Raw genomic sequence first — 23751 nt, 5'->3', positions numbered from 1 at the left:
GAATTAATATTAAATACATGTTTAGTGTTTAAATATTTAATACATGTTTACTGTATTAATATTAAATACATGTTTAGTGTATTAATATTAAATATATGATTAGTTTATTAAAATTAAATACATGTTTTTGTATTAATATTAAATACATATTAAGTGTAAAAATAATAACTACATGTTTATTGAATGAATATTAAATAAATGTTTAGTGTATGAATATTTAATACATGTTTAGTGTATTAATATTAAATATATGTTTAGTTTATTAAAATTAAATACATGTTTTTGTATTAATATTAAATACATGTTTAGTGTGTTAATATTAAATATGTGTTTAGTTTATTAAAATTAAATATATGTTTTTGTACTAATATTAAATAAATGTTTAGTGTATAAATATTAAATACATGTTTAGTGTATAAATATTTAATACATATTTAGTGTATGAATATTAAATACATGATTAGTGTATTAATATTAAATACATGATTAGTGTATAACTATTAAATACATGTTCAGTGTATAAATATTAAATACATGTTTAGTGTAACAATATTAAATATATGTTTAGTTTATTAAAATTAAATACATGTTTTTGTATTAATATTAAATACATGTTTAGTGTATAAATATTAAATACATGTTTAGTGTATGAATATTCAATACATGTTTACTGTATAAATATTAAATACATGTTTAGTGTATTAATATTAAATATATGTTTAGTTTATTAAACGTAAATACATGTTTTGTATTAATATTAAATACATGTTTAGTGTATGAATATTTAATACACGTTTAGTGTATGAATATTAAATACATGTTTAGTTTATGAATATCAAATACATGTTTAGTGGATATATAATAAATACATATTTAGTGTATTAATATTAAATACATGTTTAGTGTGTAAATATTAAATACATGTTTAGTGTATTAATATTAAATACATGTTTAGTGTATGAATATTAAATACATGTTTAGTGTATGAATATTCAATACATTTTTACTGTATAAATATTAAATACATGTTTAGTGTATTAATATTAAATATATGTTTAGTTTGTTAAACGTAAATACATGTTTTGTATTAATATTAGATACATGTTTAGTGTATGAATATTTAATACACGTTTAGTGTATAAATAATAACTATATGTTTAGTGTATGAATATTAAATACATGTTTAGTGTATAAATGTTAAATATATGTTTAGTTTATGAATATTAAATACATTTTTAGTGTATTAATATTAAATACATGTTTAGTGTATTAATATTAAATACATGTTTAGTGTATGAATATCAAATACATGTTTAGTGTATAAATATTAAATACATGTTTGGTGTATAAATATTAAATACATGTTTAGTGTATTAATATTAAACACATGTTTAGTGTATTAATATTAAATATGTTTAGTTTATTAAAATTAAATACATGTTTTTGTATTAATATTAAATACATGTTTAGTGTATAAATATTAAAAACATGTTTAGTGTATAAATGTTAAATACATGTTTGGTGTATGAATATTAAATACACGTTTAGTGTATTAATATTAAATATATGTTTAGTTTATTAAAATTAAATACATGTTTTTGTATTAATATTAAATACATGTTTAGTGTATAAATATTAAATACATGTTTAGTGTATTAATATTAAATATATGTTTAGTTTATTAAACTTAAATACATGTGTTTGTATTAATATTAAATACATGTTTAGTTTATGAATATTAAATACATGTTTAGTGGATGAATAATAAATACATATTTAGTGTATAAATATTAAATACATGTTTACTGTATGAATATTAAATACATGATTAGTATATAATTACATATATGTTTGGTATATGATTATTAAATACATGTTCAGTGTATTAATATTAAATACATGTTTAGTGTATGAATATTAAATACATGTTTAGTGTATGAATATTTAATACATGTTTAGTGTATTAATATTAAATATATGTTTAGTTTATTAAAATGAAATACATGTTTTTGTATTAATATTAAATACATGTTTAGTGTATTAATATTAAATATGTGTTTAGTTTATTAAAATTAAATACATGTTTTTGTACTAATATTAAATAAATGTTTAGTGTATAAATATTAAATACATGTTTAGTGTATAAATATTTAATACATGTTTAGTGTATTAATATTAAATATATGTTTAGTTTATTAAAATTAAATACATGTTTTTGTATTAATAATAAATACATGTTTAGTGTATTAATATTAAATATATGTTTAGTTTATTAAAATTAAATACATGTTTTTGTACTAATATTAAATACATGTTTAGTGTATAAATATTAAATACATGTTTAGTGTATTAATGTTAAATACATGTTTAGTGTATAAATATAAGTGTATGAGAAACAAAACTTATGTAAAAAAAAATAAAAGAAACAAAAAAAAAGGAAAAAGATTGATAGAGAGACAGAAAGGACCGGACTTATTAAGAGGGAACGTGCGCCCTCCTGTGGACTTCTGCCGCAACTGCACGCATAAAGAAATTCATTATTTCCAAGTGTGCCTTATTTAGAGGATAATAAATACATGTTTACTAAATGAATATTACATATACGTTTAGTATATGATTATTAAATACATGTTCAGTATATTGAAATTAAATACATGTTTAGTGTATGAATATTAAATACATATTTAGTGTATAAACATTAAATACATGTTTAGTGTATAAATATTAAATACATGTTTAGTGTATGAATATTAAATACATGTTTAGTGTAAAAATATTAAATACATGTTTAGTTTATGAATATTAAATATATGTTTAATGTATGAATATTAAATACATGTTTAGTGTATAAATATTAAATACATGTTTCGTGTACGAATATTAAATACATGTTTAGTGTATGAATATTAAATACATGTTTAATGTATGAATATTAAATACATGTTTAGTGTATGAATATTAAATACATTTTTAATGTATGAATATTAAATACATATTAAGTGTAAAAATAATAACTACATGTTTATTGAATGAATATTAAATAAATGTTTAGTGTATGAATATTTAATACATGTTTAGTGTATTAATATTAAATATATGTTTAGTTTATTAAAATTAAATACATGTTTTTGTATTAATATTAAATACATGTTTAGTGTATGAATATTAAATACATGTTTGGTGTATAAATATTAAATACATGTTTAGTGTATTAATATTAAATACATGTTTAGTGTATTAATATTAAATACACTTTTAGTGTATAAATATCAAATACACGTTTAGTGTAAAAATATTAAATACATGTTTAGTGTATTAATATTAAATATATGATTAGTTTATTAAAATTAAATACATGTTTTTGTATTTATATAAAATACATATTAAGTGTAACAATAATAACAACATGTTTATTGAATTAATATTAAATACATGTTTAGTGTATAAATATTTAATACATGTTTACTGTATTAATATTAAATACATGTTTAGTGTATTAATATTAAATATATGATTAGTTTATTAAAATTAAATACATGTTTTTGTATTTATATAAAATACATATTAAGTGTAACAATAATAACAACATGTTTATTGAATTAATATTAAATACATGTTTAGTGTATAAATATTTAATACATGTTTACTGTATTAATATTAAATACATGTTTAGTGTATTAATATTAAATATATGTTTAGTTTATTAAAATTAAATACATGTTTTTGTATTAATATTAAATACATGTTTAGTGTGTTAATATTAAATATGTGTCTAGTTTATTAAAATTAAATATATGTTTTTGTACTAATATTAAATAAATGTTTAGTGTATAAATATTAAATACATGTTTAGTGTATAAATATTTAATACATGTTTAGTGTATTAATATTAAATATATGTTTAGTTTATTAAAATTAAATACATGTTTTTGTATTAATAATAAATACATGTTTAGTGTATTAATATTAAATAGATGTTTAGTTTATTAAAATTAAATACATGTTTTTGTACTAATATTAAATACATGTTTAGTGTATAAATATTAAATACATGTTTAGTGTATTAATATTAAATACATGTTTAGTGTATAAATATAAGTGTATGAGAAACAAAACTTATGTAAAAAAAAATAAAAGAAACAAAAAAAAAGGAAAAAGATTGATAGAGAGACAGAGAGGACCGGACTTATTAAGAGGGAACGTGCGCCCTCCTGTGGACTTCTGCCGCAACTGCACGCATAAAGAAATTCATTATTTCCAAGTGTGCCTTATTTAGAGGATAATAAATACATGTTTACTAAATGAATATTACATATACGTTTAGTATATGATTATTAAATACATGTTCAGTGTATTAAAATTAAATACATGTTTAGTGTATGAATATTAAATACATATTTAGTGTATAAATATTAAATACATGTTTAGTGTATAAATATTAAATACATGTTTAGTGTATGAATATTAAATACATGTTTAGTGTATGAATATTCAATACATTTTTACTGTATAAATATTAAATACATGTTTAGTGTATTAATATTAAATATATGTTTAGTTTGTTAAACGTAAATACATGTTTTGTATTAATATTAGATACATGTTTAGTGTATGAATATTTAATACACGTTTAGTGTATAAATAATAACTATATGTTTAGTGTATGAATATTAAATACATGTTTAGTGTATAAATGTTAAATATATGTTTAGTTTATGAATATTAAATACATTTTTAGTGTATTAATATTAAATACATGTTTAGTGTATTAATATTAAATACATGTTTAGTGTATGAATATCAAATACATGTTTAGTGTATAAATATTAAATACATGTTTGGTGTATAAATATTAAATACATGTTTAGTGTATTAATATTAAACACATGTTTAGTGTATTAATATTAAATATGTTTAGTTTATTAAAATTAAATACATGTTTTTGTATTAATATTAAATACATGTTTAGTGTATAAATATTAAAAACATGTTTAGTGTATAAATGTTAAATACATGTTTGGTGTATGAATATTAAATACACGTTTAGTGTATTAATATTAAATATATGTTTAGTTTATTAAAATTAAATACATGTTTTTGTATTAATATTAAATACATGTTTAGTGTATAAATATTAAATACATGTTTAGTGTATTAATATTAAATATATGTTTAGTTTATTAAACTTAAATACATGTGTTTGTATTAATATTAAATACATGTTTAGTTTATGAATATTAAATACATGTTTAGTGGATAAATAATAAATACATATTTAGTGTATAAATATTAAATACATGTTTACTGTATGAATATTAAATACATGATTAGTATATAATTACATATATGTTTGGTATATGATTATTAAATACATGTTCAGTGTATTAATATTAAATACATGTTTAGTGTATGAATATTAAATACATGTTTAGTTTATGAATATTAAATACATGTTTAGTGTATTAATATTAAATATATGATTAGTTTATTAAAATTAAATACATGTTTTTGTATTAATATTAAATACATATTAAGTGTAAAAATAATAACTACATGTTTATTGAATGAATATTAAATAAATGTTTAGTGTATGAATATTTAATACATGTTTAGTGTATTAATATTAAATATATGTTTAGTTTATTAAAATTAAATACATGTTTTTGTATTAATATTAAATACATGTTTAGTGTATTAATATTAAATATGTGTTTAGTTTATTAAAATTAAATACATGTTTTTGTACTAATATTAAATAAATGTTTAGTGTATAAATATTAAATACATGTTTAGTGTATAAATATTTAATACATGTTTAGTGTATTAATATTAAATATATGTTTAGTTTATTAAAATTAAATACATGTTTTTGTATTAATAATAAATACATGTTTAGTGTATTAATATTAAATATATGTTTAGTTTATTAAAATTAAATACATGTTTTTGTACTAATATTAAATACATGTTTAGTGTATAAATATTAAATACATGTTTAGTGTATTAATATTAAATACATGTTTAGTGTATAAATATAAGTGTATGAGAAACAAAACTTATGTAAAAAAAAATAAAAGAAACAAAAAAAAGGAAAAAGATTGATAGAGAGACAGAAAGGACCAGACTTATTAAGAGGGAACGTGCGCCCTCCTGTGGACTTCTGCCGCAACTGCACGCATAAAGAAATTCATTATTTCCAAGTGTGCCTTATTTAGAGGATAATAAATACATGTTTACTAAATGAATATTACATATACGTTTAGTATATGATTATTAAATACATGTTCAGTATATTGAAATTAAATACATGTTTAGTGTATGAATATTAAATACATATTTAGTGTATAAACATTAAATACATGTTTAGTGTATAAATATTAAATACATGTTTAGTGTATGAATATTAAATACATGTTTAGTGTATGAATATTAAATACATGTTTAGTTTATGAATATTAAATATATGTTTAATGTATGAATATTAAATACATGTTTAGTGTATAAATATTAAATACATGTTTCGTGTACGAATATTAAATACATGTTTAGTGTATAAATATTAAATACATGTTTAATGTATGAATATTAAATACATGTTTAGTGTATGAATATTAAATACATTTTTAATGTATGAATATTAAATACATATTAAGTGTAAAAATAATAACTACATGTTTATTGAATGAATATTAAATAAATGTTTAGTGTATGAATATTTAATACATGTTTAGTGTATTAATATTAAATATATGTTTAGTTTATTAAAATTAAATACATGTTTTTGTATTAATATTAAATACATGTTTAGTGTATGAATATTAAATACATGTTTAGTGTATAAATATTAAATACATGTTTAGTGTATTAATATTAAATACATGTTTAGTGTATTAATATTAAATACACTTTTAGTGTATAAATATCAAATACACGTTTAGTGTAAAAATATTAAATACATGTTTAGTGTATTAATATTAAATATATGATTAGTTTATTAAAATTAAATACATGTTTTTGTATTAATATTAAATACATATTAAGTATAACAATAATAACAACATGTTTATTGAATTAATATTAAATACATGTTTAGTGTATAAATATTTAATACATGTTTACTGTATTAATATTAAATACATGTTTAGTGTATTAATATTAAATATATGATTAGTTTATTAAAATTAAATACATGTTTTTGTATTAATATTAAATACATATTAAGTGTAAAAATAATAACTACATGTTTATTGAATGAATATTAAATAAATGTTTAGTGTATGAATATTTAATACATGTTTAGTGTATTAATATTAAATATATGTTTAGTTTATTAAAATTAAATACATGTTTTTGTATTAATATTAAATACATGTTTAGTGTGTTAATATTAAATATGTGTTTAGTTTATTAAAATAAAATATATGTTTTTGTACTAATATTAAATAAATGTTTAGTGTATAAATATTAAATACATGTTTAGTGTATAAATATTTAATACATGTTTAGTGTATTAATATTAAATATATGTTTAGTTTATTAAAATTAAATACATGTTTTTGTATTAATAATAAATACATGTTTAGTGTATTAATATTAAATAGATGTTTAGTTTATTAAAATTAAATACATGTTTTTGTACTAATATTAAATACATTTTTAGTGTATAAATATTAAATACATGTTTAGTGTATTAATATTAAATACATGTTTAGTGTATAAATATAAGTGTATGAGAAACAAAACTTGTGTAAAAAAAAATAAAAGAAACAAAAAAAAAGGAAAAAGATTGATAGAGAGACGGAGAGGACCGGACTTATTAAGAGGGAACGTGCGCCCTCCTGTGGACTTCTGCCGCAACTGCACGCATAAAGAAATTCATTATTTCCAAGTGTGCCTTATTTAGAGGATAATAAATACATGTTTACTAAATGAATATTACATATACGTTTAGTATATGATTATTAAATACATGTTCAGTGTATTAAAATTAAATACATGTTTAGTGTATGAATATTAAATACATATTTAGTGTATAAATATTAAATACATGTTTAGTGTATAAATATTAAATACATGTTTAGTGTATGAATATTAAATACATGTTTAGTGTATGAATATTAAATACATGTTTAGTTTATGAATATTAAATATATGTTTAATGTATGAATATTAAATACATGTTTAGTGTATAAATATTAAATGCATGTTTCGTGTACGAATATTAAATACATGTTTAGTGTATAAATATTAAATACATGTTTAATGTATGAATATTAAATACATGTTTAGTGTATGAATATTAAATACATTTTTAATGTATGAATATTAAATACATATTTAGTGTATTAATATTGAATACATGTTAAGTGTATAAATATTAAATACATATTTAGTGTATGAATATTAAATACATGATTAGTGTATTAATATTAAATACATGTTTAGTGTATGAATATTAAATACATGTTTAGTTTATGAATATTAAATACATGTTTAGTGTATTAATATTAAGTATATATTTTGTTTATTAAAATTAAATACATGTTTTGTATTAATATTAAATACATGTTCAGTGTATTAATATTAAATACATGTTTAGTGTATGAATATTAAATACATGTTTAGTGTATAAATATTAAATACATGTTTAGTGTATTAATATTAAATACATGTTTAGTGTATTAATATTATATACACTTTTAGTGTATAAATATTAAATACACGTTTAGTGTAAAAATATTAAATACATGTTTAGTGTATTAATATTAAATATATGATTAGTTTATTAAAATTAAATACATGTTTTTGTATTAATATTAAATACATATTAAGTGTAAAAATAATAACTACATGTTTATTGAATGAATATTAAATAAATGTTTAGTGTATGAATATTTAATACATGTTTAGTGTATTAATATTAAATATATGTTTAGTTTATTAAAATTAAATACATGTTTTTGTATTAATATTAAATACATGTTTAGTGTATTAATATTAAATATGTGTTTAGTTTATTAAAATTAAATACATGTTTTTGTACTAATATTAAATAAATGTTTAGTGTATAAATATTAAATACATGTTTAGTGTATGAATATTTAATACATGTTTAGTGTATTAATATTAAATATATGTTTAGTTTATTAAAATTAAATACATGTTTTTGTATTAATAATAAATACATGTTTAGTGTATTAATATTAAATATATGTTTAGTTTATTAAAATTAAATACATGTTTTTGTACTAATATTAAATACATGTTTAGTGTAAAAATATTAAATACATGTTTAGTGTATTAATATTAAATACATGTTTTTGTATTAATATTAAATACATGTTTAGTGTATGAATATTAAATACATGTTTAGTGTATAAATATTAAATACATGTTTAGTGTATTAATATTAAATACATGTTTAGTGTATTAATATTAAATACACTTTTAGTGTATAAATATCAAATACACGTTTAGTGTAAAAATATTAAATACATGTTTAGTGTATTAATATTAAATATATGATTAGTTTATTAAAATTAAATACATGTTTTTGTATTAATATTAAATACATATTAAGTATAACAATAATAACAACATGTTTATTGAATTAATATTAAATACATGTTTAGTGTATAAATATTTAATACATGTTTACTGTATTAATATTAAATACATGTTTAGTGTATTAATATTAAATATATGATTAGTTTATTAAAATTAAATACATGTTTTTGTATTAATATTAAATACATATTAAGTGTAAAAATAATAACTACATGTTTATTGAATGAATATTAAATAAATGTTTAGTGTATGAATATTTAATACATGTTTAGTGTATTAATATTAAATATATGTTTAGTTTATTAAAATTAAATACATGTTTTTGTATTAATATTAAATACATGTTTAGTGTGTTAATATTAAATATGTGTTTAGTTTATTAAAATAAAATATATGTTTTTGTACTAATATTAAATAAATGTTTAGTGTATAAATATTAAATACATGTTTAGTGTATAAATATTTAATACATGTTTAGTGTATTAATATTAAATATATGTTTAGTTTATTAAAATTAAATACATGTTTTTGTATTAATAATAAATACATGTTTAGTGTATTAATATTAAATAGATGTTTAGTTTATTAAAATTAAATACATGTTTTTGTACTAATATTAAATACATTTTTAGTGTATAAATATTAAATACATGTTTAGTGTATTAATATTAAATACATGTTTAGTGTATAAATATAAGTGTATGAGAAACAAAACTTATGTAAAAAAAAATAAAAGAAACAAAAAAAAAGGAAAAAGATTGATAGAGAGACAGAGAGGACCGGACTTATTAAGAGGGAACGTGCGCCCTCCTGTGGACTTCTGCCGCAACTGCACGCATAAAGAAATTCATTATTTCCAAGTGTGCCTTATTTAGAGGATAATAAATACATGTTTACTAAATGAATATTACATATACGTTTAGTATATGATTATTAAATACATGTTCAGTGTATTAAAATTAAATACATGTTTAGTGTATGAATATTAAATACATATTTAGTGTATAAATATTAAATACATGTTTAGTGTATAAATATTAAATACATGTTTAGTGTATGAATATTAAATACATGTTTAGTGTATGAATATTAAATACATGTTTAGTTTATGAATATTAAATATATGTTTAATGTATGAATATTAAATACATGTTTAGTGTATAAATATTAAATACATGTTTCGTGTACGAATATTAAATACATGTTTAGTGTATAAATATTAAATACATGTTTAATGTATGAATATTAAATACATGTTTAGTGTATGAATATTAAATACATTTTTAATGTATGAATATTAAATACATATTTAGTGTATTAATATTGAATACATGTTAAGTGTATAAATATTAAATACATATTTAGTGTATGAATATTAAATACATGATTAGTGTATTAATATTAAATACATGTTTAGTGTATGAATATTAAATACATGTTTAGTTTATGAATATTAAATACATGTTTAGTGTATTAATATTAAGTATATATTTTGTTTATTAAAATTAAATACATGTTTTGTATTAATATTAAATACATGTTCAGTGTATTAATATTAAATACATGTTTAGTGTATGAATATTAAATACATGTTTAGTGTATAAATATTAAATACATGTTTAGTGTATTAATATTAAATACATGTTTAGTGTATTAATATTATATACACTTTTAGTGTATAAATATTAAATACACGTTTAGTGTAAAAATATTAAATACATGTTTAGTGTATTAATATTAAATATATGATTAGTTTATTAAAATTAAATACATGTTTTTGTATTAATATTAAATACATATTAAGTGTAAAAATAATAACTACATGTTTATTGAATGAATATTAAATAAATGTTTAGTGTATGAATATTTAATACATGTTTAGTGTATTAATATTAAATATATGTTTAGTTTATTAAAATTAAATACATGTTTTGTATTAATATTAAATACATGTTTAGTGTATAAATATTAAATACATGTTTAGTGTATTAATATTAAATACATGTTTAGTGTATGAATATTAAAAACATTTTTAGTGTATAAATGTTAAATACATGTTTAGTGTATTAATGTTAAATACATGTTTAGTGTATTAATATTAAATATATGTTTAGTGTATTAAAACTTAATACATGTTTTTGTGTTAATATTAAATACATGTTTAGTGTATTAATATTAAAAACATGTTTAATGTATAAATGTTAAATACATGTCTAGTGTATTAATATTAAATATATGTTTAGTAAATTAAAATTAAATACATGTTTTTGTATTAATATTAAATACATGTTTAGTGTATAAATATTAAATACATGTTTAGTGTATTAATATTAAATACATGTTAAGTGTATAAATATGAGTGTATGAGAAACCAAATTTATGTAAAAAAAAATAAAAGAAACAAAAAAAAGTAAAAAGAGAGAGAAAGAGACGGAGAGGACCGGACTTATTAAGAGGGAACGTGCGCCCTCCTGTGGACTTCTGCCGCAACTGCACACATAAAGAAATTCATTATTTCCAAGTGTGCCTTATTTAGAGGATAATAAATACATGTTTACTGTATGAATATTAAATATATGATTAGTATATGATTACATATACGTTTAGTATATGATTATTAAATACATGTTCAGTGTATTAATATTAAATACATGTTTGGTGTATGAATATTAAATACATATTTAGTGTATAAATATTAAATACATGTTTAGTTCATAAATATTAAATACATGTTTAGTGTATTAATATTAAATACATGTTTAGTGTATGGATATTAAATACATGTTTAGTGTATGAATATTAAATACATGTTTAGTGTATGAATATTAAATACATGTTTAATGTATGAATATTAAATACATGTTTGGTGTATAAATATTAAATACATGTTAAGTGTATGAATATTAAATACATGTTTGGTGTATTAATATTAAATATATGTTTAGTTTATTAAACTTAAATACATGTTTTTGTATTAATATTAAATACATGTTTAGTGTATGAATATTAAATACACGTTTAGTGTAAGAATATTAAATACATGTTTAGTTTATGAATATTAAATGCATGTTTAGTGGATAAATAATAAATACATATTTAGTGTATTAATATTAAATACATATTTAGTGTATAAATATTAAATACATGTTTAGTGTATGAATATTATATACATGTTTAGTGTATTAATATTAAATATGTGTTTACTCTATTAAAATTAAATACATGTTTTTGTATTAATATTAAATACATGTTTAGTGTATAAATATTAAATACAAGTTTAGTGTATTAATATTAAATACATGTTTAGTGTATGAATAATACCTACAGGTTTAGTGTATTAATATTAAATACATGTTTAGTGTATGAATATTAACTACATGTTTAGTGTATAAATGTTAAATACATGTTTAGTTTATGAATATTAAAAATAAAGTTTTGTATTAATATTAAATACATGTTTAGTGTATAAATATTAAATACATGTTTAGTGTATTAATATTAAATACATGTTTAGTGTATGAATATTAAATACATGTTTAGTGTATAAATATTAAATACATGTTTAGTGTATTAATATTAAATACATGTTTAGTGTATTAATATTAAATACACTTTTAGTGTATAAATATTAAATACACGTTTAGTGTAAAAATATTAAATACATGTTTAGTGTATTAATATTAAATATATGATTAGTTTATTAAAATTAAATACATGTTTTTGTATTAATATTAAATACATATTAAGTGTAAGAATAATAACTACATGTTTATTGAATGAATATTAAATACATGTTTAGTGTATTAATATTAAATATATGTTTAGTTTATTAAACTTAAATACATGTTTTTGTATTAATATTAAATACATGTTTAGTGTATGAATATTAAATACACGTTTAGTGTAAGAATATTAAATACATGTTTAGTTTATGAATATTAAATGCATGTTTAGTGGATAAATAATAAATACATATTTAGTGTATTAATATTAAATACATATTTAGTGTATAAATATTAAATACATGTTTAGTGTATGAATATTATATACATGTTTAGTGTATTAATATTAAATATGTGTTTACTCTATTAAAATTAAATACATGTTTTTGTATTAATATTAAATACATGTTTAGTGTATAAATATTAAATACAAGTTTAGTGTATTAATATTAAATACATGTTTAGTGTATGAATAATACCTACAGGTTTAGTGTATTAATATTAAATACATGTTTAGTGTATGAATATTAACTACATGTTTAGTGTATAAATATTAAATACATGTTTGGTGTATAAATATTAAATACATGTTTAGTGTATTAATATTAAACACATGTTTAGTGTATTAATATTAAATATGTTTAGTTTATTAAAATTAAATACATGTTTTTGTATTAATATTAAATACATGTTTAGTGTATAAATATTAAAAACATGTTTAGTGTATAAATGTTAAATACATGTTTGGTGTATGAATATTAAATACACGTTTAGTGTATTAATATTAAATATATGTTTAGTTTATTAAAATTAAATACATGTTTTTGTATTAATATTAAATACATGTTTAGTGTATAAATATTAAATACATGTTTAGTGTATTAATATTAAATATATGTTTAGTTTATTAAACTTAAATACATGTGTTTGTATTAATATTAAATACATGTTTAGTTTATGAATATTAAATACATGTTTAGTGGATGAATAATAAATACATATTTAGTGTATAAATATTAAATACATGTTTACTGTATGAATATTAAATACATGATTAGTATATAATTACATATATGTTTGGTATATGATTATTAAATACATGTTCAGTGTATTAATATTAAATACATGTTTAGTGTATGAATATTAAATACATGTTTAGTGTATGAATATTAAATACATGTTTAGTTTATGAATATTAAATATATGTTTAATGTATGAATATTAAATACATGTTTAGTGTATAAATATTAAATGCATGTTTCGTGTACGAATATTAAATACATGTTTAGTGTATAAATATTAAATACATGTTTAATGTATGAATATTAAATACATGTTTAGTGTATGAATATTAAATACATTTTTAATGTATGAATATTAAATACATATTTAGTGTATTAATATTGAATACATGTTTAGTGTATAAATATTAAATACATGTTTAGTGTATTAATATTAAATACATGTTTAGTGTATTAATATTAAATACACTTTTAGTGTATAAATATTAAATACACGTTTAGTGTAAAAATATTAAATACATGTTTAGTGTATTAATATTAAATATATGATTAGTTTATTAAAATTAAATACATGTTTTTGTATTAATATTAAATACATATTAAGTGTAAGAATAATAACTACATGTTTATTGAATGAATATTAAATACATGTTTAGTGTATGAATATTTAATACATGTTTTGTGTATTAATATTGAACATATGTTTAGTTTATTAAAATTAAATACATGTTTTTGTATTAATATTAAATACATGTTTAGTGTATAAATATTAAATATATGTTTAGTTTATTAAAATTAAATACATGTTTTTGTATTAATATTAAATACATGTTTAGTGTATAAATATTAAATACATGTTTAGTGTATGAATATTAAATACATGTTTAGTGTATGAATATTAAATACATGTTTGGTGTATAAATATTAAATACATGTTTAGTGTATTAATATTAAATATATGTTTAGTTTATTAAACTTAAATACATGTTTTTGTATTAATATTAAATACATGTTTAGTGTATGAATATTAAATACACGTTTAGTGTATGAATATTAAATACAGGTTTAGTGTTTAATATTAAATACATGTTTAGTGTATGAATAATAACTACAGGTTTAGTGTATTAATATTAAATACATGTTTAGTGTATGAATATTAAATACATGTTCAGTGTAAAAATATTAAATACATGTTTAGTGTATTAATATTAAATAAATGTTTAGTTTATTAAAATTAAATACATGTTTACTGTATGAATATTAAATACATGTTTAGTGTATAATTACATATATGTTTGGTATATGATTATTAAATACATGTTCAGTTCTATTAATATTAAATACATGTTTAGTGTATGAATATTAAATACATGTTTAGTTTATGAATATTAAATACATGTTTAGTGTATTAATATTAAATATATATTTAGTTTATTAAAATTAAATACATGTTTTGTATTAATATTAAATACATGTTTAGTGTATAAATATTAAATACATGTTTAGTGTATTAATATTAAATACATGTTTAGTGTATGAATATTAAAAACATTTTTAGTGTATAAATGTTAAATACATGTTTAGTGTATTAATGTTAAATACATGTTTAGTGTATTAATATTAAATATATGTTTAGTGTATTAAAACTTAATACATGTTTTTGTGTTAATATTAAATACATGTTTAGTGTATTAATATTAAAAACATGTTTAATGTATAAATGTTAAATACATGTCTAGTGTATTAATATTAAATATATGTTTAGTAAATTAAAATTAAATACATGTTTTTGTATTAATATTAAATACATGTTTAGTGTATAAATATTAAATACATGTTTAGTGTATTAATATTAAATACATGTTAAGTGTATAAATATGAGTGTATGAGAAACCAAATTTATGTAAAAAAAAATAAAAGAAACAAAAAAAAGTAAAAAGAGAGAGAAAGAGACGGAGAGGACCGGACTTATTAAGAGGGAACGTGCGCCCTCCTGTGGACTTCTGCCGCAACTGCACACATAAAGAAATTCATTATTTCCAAGTGTGCCTTATTTAGAGGATAATAAATACATGTTTACTGTATGAATATTAAATATATGATTAGTATATGATTACATATACGTTTAGTATATGATTATTAAATACATGTTCAGTGTATTAATATTAAATACATGTTTGGTGTATGAATATTAAATACATATTTAGTGTATAAATATTAAATACATGTTTAGTTCATAAATATTAAATACATGTTTAGTGTATTAATATTAAATACATGTTTAGTGTATGGATATTAAATACATGTTTAGTGTATGAATATTAAATACATGTTTAGTGTATGAATATTAAATACATGTTTAATGTATGAATATTAAATACATGTTTGGTGTATAAATATTAAATACATGTTAAGTGTATGAATATTAAATACATGTTTGGTGTATTAATATTAAATATATGTTTAGTTTATTAAACTTAAATACATGTTTTTGTATTAATATTAAATACATGTTTAGTGTATGAATATTAAATACACGTTTAGTGTAAGAATATTAAATACATGTTTAGTTTATGAATATTAAATGCATGTTTAGTGGATAAATAATAAATACATATTTAGTGTATTAATATTAAATACATATTTAGTGTATAAATATTAAATACATGTTTAGTGTATGAATATTATATACATGTTTAGTGTATTAATATTAAATATGTGTTTACTCTATTAAAATTAAATACATGTTTTTGTATTAATATTAAATACATGTTTAGTGTATAAATATTAAATACATGTTTAGTGTATTAATATTAAATACATGTTTAGTGTATGAATAATACCTACAGGTTTAGTGTATTAATATTAAATACATGTTTAGTGTATGAATATTAACTACATGTTTAGTGTATAAATGTTAAATACATGTTTAGTTTATGAATATTAAAAATAAAGTTTTGTATTAATATTAAATACATGTTTAGTGTATAAATATTAAATACATGTTTAGTGTATTAATATTAAATACATGTTTAGTGTATGAATATTAAATACATGTTTAGTGTATAAATATTAAATACATGTTTAGTGTATTAATATTAAATACATGTTTAGTGTATTAATATTAAATACACTTTTAGTGTATAAATATTAAATACACGTTTAGTGTAAAAATATTAAATACATGTTTAGTGTATTAATATTAAATATATGATTAGTTTATTAAAATTAAATACATGTTTTTGTATTAATATTAAATACATATTAAGTGTAAGAATAATAACTACATGTTTATTGAATGAATATTAAATACATGTTTAGTGTATTAATATTAAATATATGTTTAGTTTATTAAACTTAAATACATGTTTTTGTATTAATATTAAATACATGTTTAGTGTATGAATATTAAATACACGTTTAGTGTAAGAATATTAAATACATGTTTAGTTTATGAATATTAAATGCATGTTTAGTGGATAAATAATAAATACATATTTAGTGTATTAATATTAAATACATATTTAGTGTATAAATATTAAATACATGTTTAGTGTATGAATATTATATACATGTTTAGTGTATTAATATTAAATATGTGTTTACTCTATTAAAATTAAATACATGTTTTTGTATTAATATTAAATACATGTTTAGTGTATAAATATTAAATACAAGTTTAGTGTATTAATATTAAATACATGTTTAGTGTATGAATAATACCTACAGGTTTAGTGTATTAATATTAAATACATGTTTAGTGTATGAATATTAACTACATGTTTAGTGTATAAATGTTAAATACATGTTTAGTTTATGAATATTAAAAATAAAGTTTTGTATTAATATTAAATACTTGTTTAGTGTATAAATATTAAATACATGTTTAGTGTATTAATATTAAATACATGTTTAGTGTATGAATATTAAATACATGTTTAGTGTATAAATATTAAATACATGTTTAGTGTATTAATATTAAATACATGTTTAGTGTATTAATATTAAATACACTTTTAGTGTATAAATATTAAATACACGTTTAGTGTAAAAATATTAAATACATGTTTAGTGTATTAATATTAAATATATGATTAGTTTATTAAAATTAAATACATGTTTTTGTATTAATATTAAATACATATTAAGTGTAAGAATAATAACTACATGTTTATTGAATGAATATTAAATACATGTTTAGTGTATGAATATTTAATACATGTTTTGTGTATTAATATTGAACATATGTTTAGTTTATTAAAATTAAATACATGTTTTTGTATTAATATTAAATACATGTTTAGTGTATAAATATTAAATATATGTTTAGTTTATTAAAATTAAATACATGTTTTTGTATTAATATTAAATACATGTTTAGTGTATAAATATTAAATACATGTTTAGTGTATTAATATTAAATACATGTTTAGTGTATGAATATAAGTGTATGAGAAACCAAACTTATGTAAAAAATAAATAAATAAATAAAAAAAAAGGAAAAAGAGAGAGAGAGAGACGGAGAGGACCGGACTTATTAAGAGGGAACGTGCGCCCTCCTGTGGACTTCTGCCGCAACTGCACACATAAAGAAATTCATTATTTCCAAGTGTGCCTTATTTAAAGGATAATAAATACATGTTTACTGTATGAATATTAAATATATGATTAGTATATGATTACATATACGTTTACTATATGATTATTAAATACATGTTTAGTGTATAAATATTAAATACATGTTTAGTGTATGAATATTAAATACATGTTTAGTGTATAAATATTAAATACATGTTTAGTGTATGAATATTAAGTACATTTTTAATGTATGAATATTAAATACATGTTTAGTGTATAAATATTAAATACATGTTTCGTGTATAAATATTAAATACATGTTAAGTGTATAAATATTAAATACATGTTTACTGTACGAATATTAAATATATGATTAGTATATGATTACATATACGTTTACTATATGATTATTAAATACATGTTCAGTGTATTAATATTAAATACATGTTTAGTGTATGAATATTAAATACATGGTAAGTGTATAAATATTAAATACATATTTAGTGTATAAATATTAAATACATGATTAGTGTAATAATATTAAATATATGTTTAGTTTATTAAACTTAAATACATGTTTTTGTATTAATATTTAATACATGTTTTATGTATGAATATTAAATACACGTTTAGTGTATGAATATTAAATACATGTTTAGTTTATGAATATTAAATACATGTTTAGTGGATGTATAATAAATACATATTTAGTGTATTAATATTAAATACGGGGCTTCACGGTGCAAGAGGGGTTAGTGCGTCTGCCTCACAATACGAAGTTCCTGCAGTCCTGGGTTCAAATCCAGGCTCGGGATCTTTCTGTGTGGAGTTTGCATGTTCTCCCCGTGAATGCGTGGGTTCCCTCCGGGTACTCCGGCTTCCTCCCACCTCCAAAGACATGCACCTGGGGATAGGTTGATTGGCAACACTAAATTGGCCCTAGTGTGTGAATGTGAGTGTGAATGTTGTCTGTCTATCTGTGTTGGCCCTGCGATGAGGTGGCGACTTGTCCAGGGTGTACCCTGCCTTCCGCCCGATTGTAGCTGAGATAGGCGCCAGCGCCCCCCGCGACCCCGAAAGGGAATAAGCGGTAGAAAATGGATGGATGGAATATTAAATACATGTTTAGTGTATTAATATTAAATACATGTTTAGTGTATAAATATTAAATACATGTTTAGTGTATTAATATTAAATACATGTTTAGTGTATAAATAATAACTACATGTTTAGTGTATGAATATTAAATACATGTTTTTGTATTAATATCAAATACATGCTCCTCTCTGAGCTGCAACCTTATCGTGGTAGAGGAGTTTGCGTGTCCCAATGATCCTAGGAGCTATGTTGTCCGGGGGCATAAAGCCTCCTGGTAGGGTCTCCCAAGGCAAACAGGTTCTAGGTGAGGGATCAGACAAAGAGCAGCTCGAAGACCTTTATGAAGAAAAAACATCATGGACCCAGATTTCCCTCGCCCGGACGCGGGTCACCGGGGCCCCTTTCTGGAGCCAGGCCCGGAGGTGTGGCACGATGGCGAGCGCCTGGTGGTCGGGCCTGTTCCCATGGGGCCCGGCCGGGCACAGCCCGAAGAGGCAACGTGGGTCACCCCTCCAATGGGCTCACCACCCATAGCAGGGGCCATAGAGGTCGGGTGCATTGTGAGCTGGGCGACAGCCGAAGGCAGGGCACTTGGCGGTCCGATCCTCGGCTACAGAAGCTAGCTCTTGGGACGTGGAACGTCACGTCACTGGGGGGGAAAGAGCCTGAGCTAGTGCGCGAAGTCGAGAAATTCCGGCTGGATATAGTCGGACTCACTTCGACGCACAGCAAGGGCTCTGGAACCACTTCTCTCGAGAGGGATTGGACCCTCTTCCACTCTGGCGTTGCCGGCAGTGAGAGGCGACGGGCTGGGGTGGCAATTCTTGTTGCCCCCCGGCTCAAAGCCTGCACGTTGGAGTTCAACCCGGTGGACGAAAGGGTAGCCTTCCTCCGCTTTCGGGTGGGGGGACGGGTCCTGACTGTTGTTTGTGCTTATGCACCAAACGGCAGTTCAGAGTACCCACCCTTTTTGGGAACGCTCGAGGGAGTACTGGAAAGTGCTCCCCCGGGTGATTCCCTTGTCCTACTGGGAGACTTCAACGCTCACGTTGGCAACGACAGTGAAACCTGGAGAGGCGTGATTGGGAAGAATGGCCGCCCGGATCTGAACCCGAGTGGTGTTTTGTTATTGGACTTTTGTGCTCGTCACAGTTTGTCCATAACGAACACCATGTTCAAACATAAGGGTGTCCATATGTGCACTTGGCACCAGGACACCCTAGGCCGCAGTTCCATGATCGACTTTGTAGTTGTGTCATCGGATTTGCGGCCTCATGTTTTGGACACTCGGGTGAAGAGAGGGGCGGAGCTTTCCACCGATCACCACCTGGTGGTGAGTTGGCTGTGATGGTGGGGGAGGATGCCGGACAGACCTGGGAGGCCCAAACGCATTGTGAGGGTCTGCTGGGAACGTCTGGCAGAGTCTCCTGTCAGACAAAGTTTCAATTCCCACCTCCGGAAGAACTTTGAACATGTCACGAGGGAGGTGCTGGACATTGAGTCCGAGTGGACCATGTTCCGCACCTCTATTGTCGAGGCGGCAGATTGGAGCTGTGGCCGCAAGGTAGTTGGTGCCTGTCGGGGCGGCAATCCTAAAACCCCTTGGTGGACACCAGCGGTGAGGGATGCCGTCAAGCTGAAGAAGGAGTCCTATCGGGTCCTTTTGGCTCATAGGACTCCGGAGGCAGTGGACAGGTACCGACAGGCCAAGCGGTGTGCAGCTTCAGCGGTCGCGGAGGCAAAAACTCGGACATGGGAAGAGTTCGGGGAAGCCATGGAAAACGACTTCCAGACGGCTTCGAAGCGATTCTGGACCACCATCCGCCGCCTCAGGAAGGGGAAACAGTGCACTATCAACACCGTGTATGGTGCGGATGGTGTTCTGCTGACCTCGACTGCGGATGTTGTGAATAGGTGGAAGGAATACTTCGAAGAGCTCCTCAATCCCACCAACACGTCTTCCTATGAGGAAGCAGTGCCTGGGGAATCTGTGGTGGACTCTCCTATTTCTGGGGCTGAGGTCGCTGAGGTAGTTAAAAAGCTCCTCGGTGGCAAGGCCCCAGGGGTGGATGAGATCCGCCCGGAGTTCCTTAAGGCTCTGGATGCTGTGGGGCTGTCTTGGTTGACAAGACTTTGCAGCATCGCGTGGACATCGGGGGCGGTACCTCTGGATTGGCAGACCGGGGTGGTGGTTCCTCTCTTTAAGAAGGGGGACCGGAGGGTGTGTTCCAACTATCGTGGGATCACACTCCTCAGCCTTCCCGGTAAGGTTTATTCAGGTGTACTGGAGAGGAGGCTACGTCGGATAGTCGAACCTCGGATTCAGGAGGAACAGTGTGGTTTTCGTCCTGGTCGTGGAACTGTGGACCAGCTCTATACTCTCGGCAGGGTTCTTGAGGGTGCATGGGAGTTTGCCCAACCAGTCTACATGTGCTTTGTGGACTTGGAGAAGGCATTCGACTGTGTCCCTCGGGAAGTCTTGTGGGGAGTGCTCAGAGAGTATGGGGTATCGGACTGTCTGATTGTGGCGGTCCGTTCCCTGTACGATCAGTGCCAGAGCTTGGTCCGCATTGCCGGCAGTAAGTCGAACACATTTCCAGTGAGGGTTGGACTCCGCCAAGGGTGTCCTTTGTCACCCATTCTGTTCATAACTTTTATGGACAGAATTTCAAGGCGCAGTCAAGGCGTTGAGGGGTTCCGGTTTGGTAACCGCAGGATTAGGTCTCTGCTTTTTGCAGATGATGTGGTCCTGATGGCTTCATCTGACCGGGATCTTCAGCTCTCGCTGGATCGGTTCGCAGCCGAGTGTGAAGCGACCGGAATGAGAATCAGCACCTCCAAGTCCGAGTCCATGGTTCTCGCCCGGAAAAGGGTGGAGTGCCATCTCCGGGTTGGGGAGGAGACCCTGCCCCAAGTGGAGGAGTTCAAGTACCTAGGAGTCTTGTTCACGAGTGAGGGAAGAGTGGATCGTGAGATCGACAGGCGGATCGGTGCGGCGTCTTCAGTAATGCGGACGTTGTATCGATCCGTTGTGGTGAAGAAGGAGCTGAGCCGGAAGGCAAAGCTCTCAATTTACCGGTCGATCTACGTTCCCATCCTCACCTATGGTCATGAGCTTTGGGTCATGACCGAAAGGATAAGATCACGGGTACAAGCGGCCGAAATGAGTTTCCTCCGCCGTGTGGCGGGGCTCTCCCTTAGAGATAGGGTGAGAAGCTCTGCCATCCGGGAGGAACTCAAAGTAAAGCCGCTGCTCCTTCACATCGAGAGGAGCCAGATGAGGTGGTTCGGGCATCTGGTCAGGATGCCACCCGAACGCCTCCCTAGGGAGGTGTTTAGGGCACGTCCAGCTGGTAGGAGGCCACGGGGAAGACCCAGGACACGTTGGGAAGACTATGTCTCCCGGCTGGCCTGGGAACGCCTCGGGATCCCCTGGGAAGAGCTAGACGAAGTGGCTGGGGAGAGGGAAGTCTGGGTTTCCCTGTTTAGGCTGTTACCCCCGCGACCCGACCTCGGATAAGCGGAAGATGATGGATGGATGGATGGATTAAATACATGTTTAGTGTATTAATATTAAATACATGTTTACTGTATTAATATTAAATACATGTTTAGTGTATACATAATAACTACATGTTTAGTGTATCAATATTAAATATATGTTTAGTTTATTAAAATTAAATACATGTTTTTGTATAAATATTAAATACATGTTTAGTGTATGAATATTAAATACATGTTTAGTGTATAAATATTAAATACAT

The sequence above is a fragment of the Nerophis ophidion genome, unplaced genomic scaffold (genome assembly GCF_033978795.1).
Source record: "Nerophis ophidion isolate RoL-2023_Sa unplaced genomic scaffold, RoL_Noph_v1.0 HiC_scaffold_49, whole genome shotgun sequence".
NCBI classification, from domain to species: domain Eukaryota; kingdom Metazoa; phylum Chordata; class Actinopteri; order Syngnathiformes; family Syngnathidae; genus Nerophis; species Nerophis ophidion.
This window is presented reverse-complemented; position numbering follows the sequence as displayed.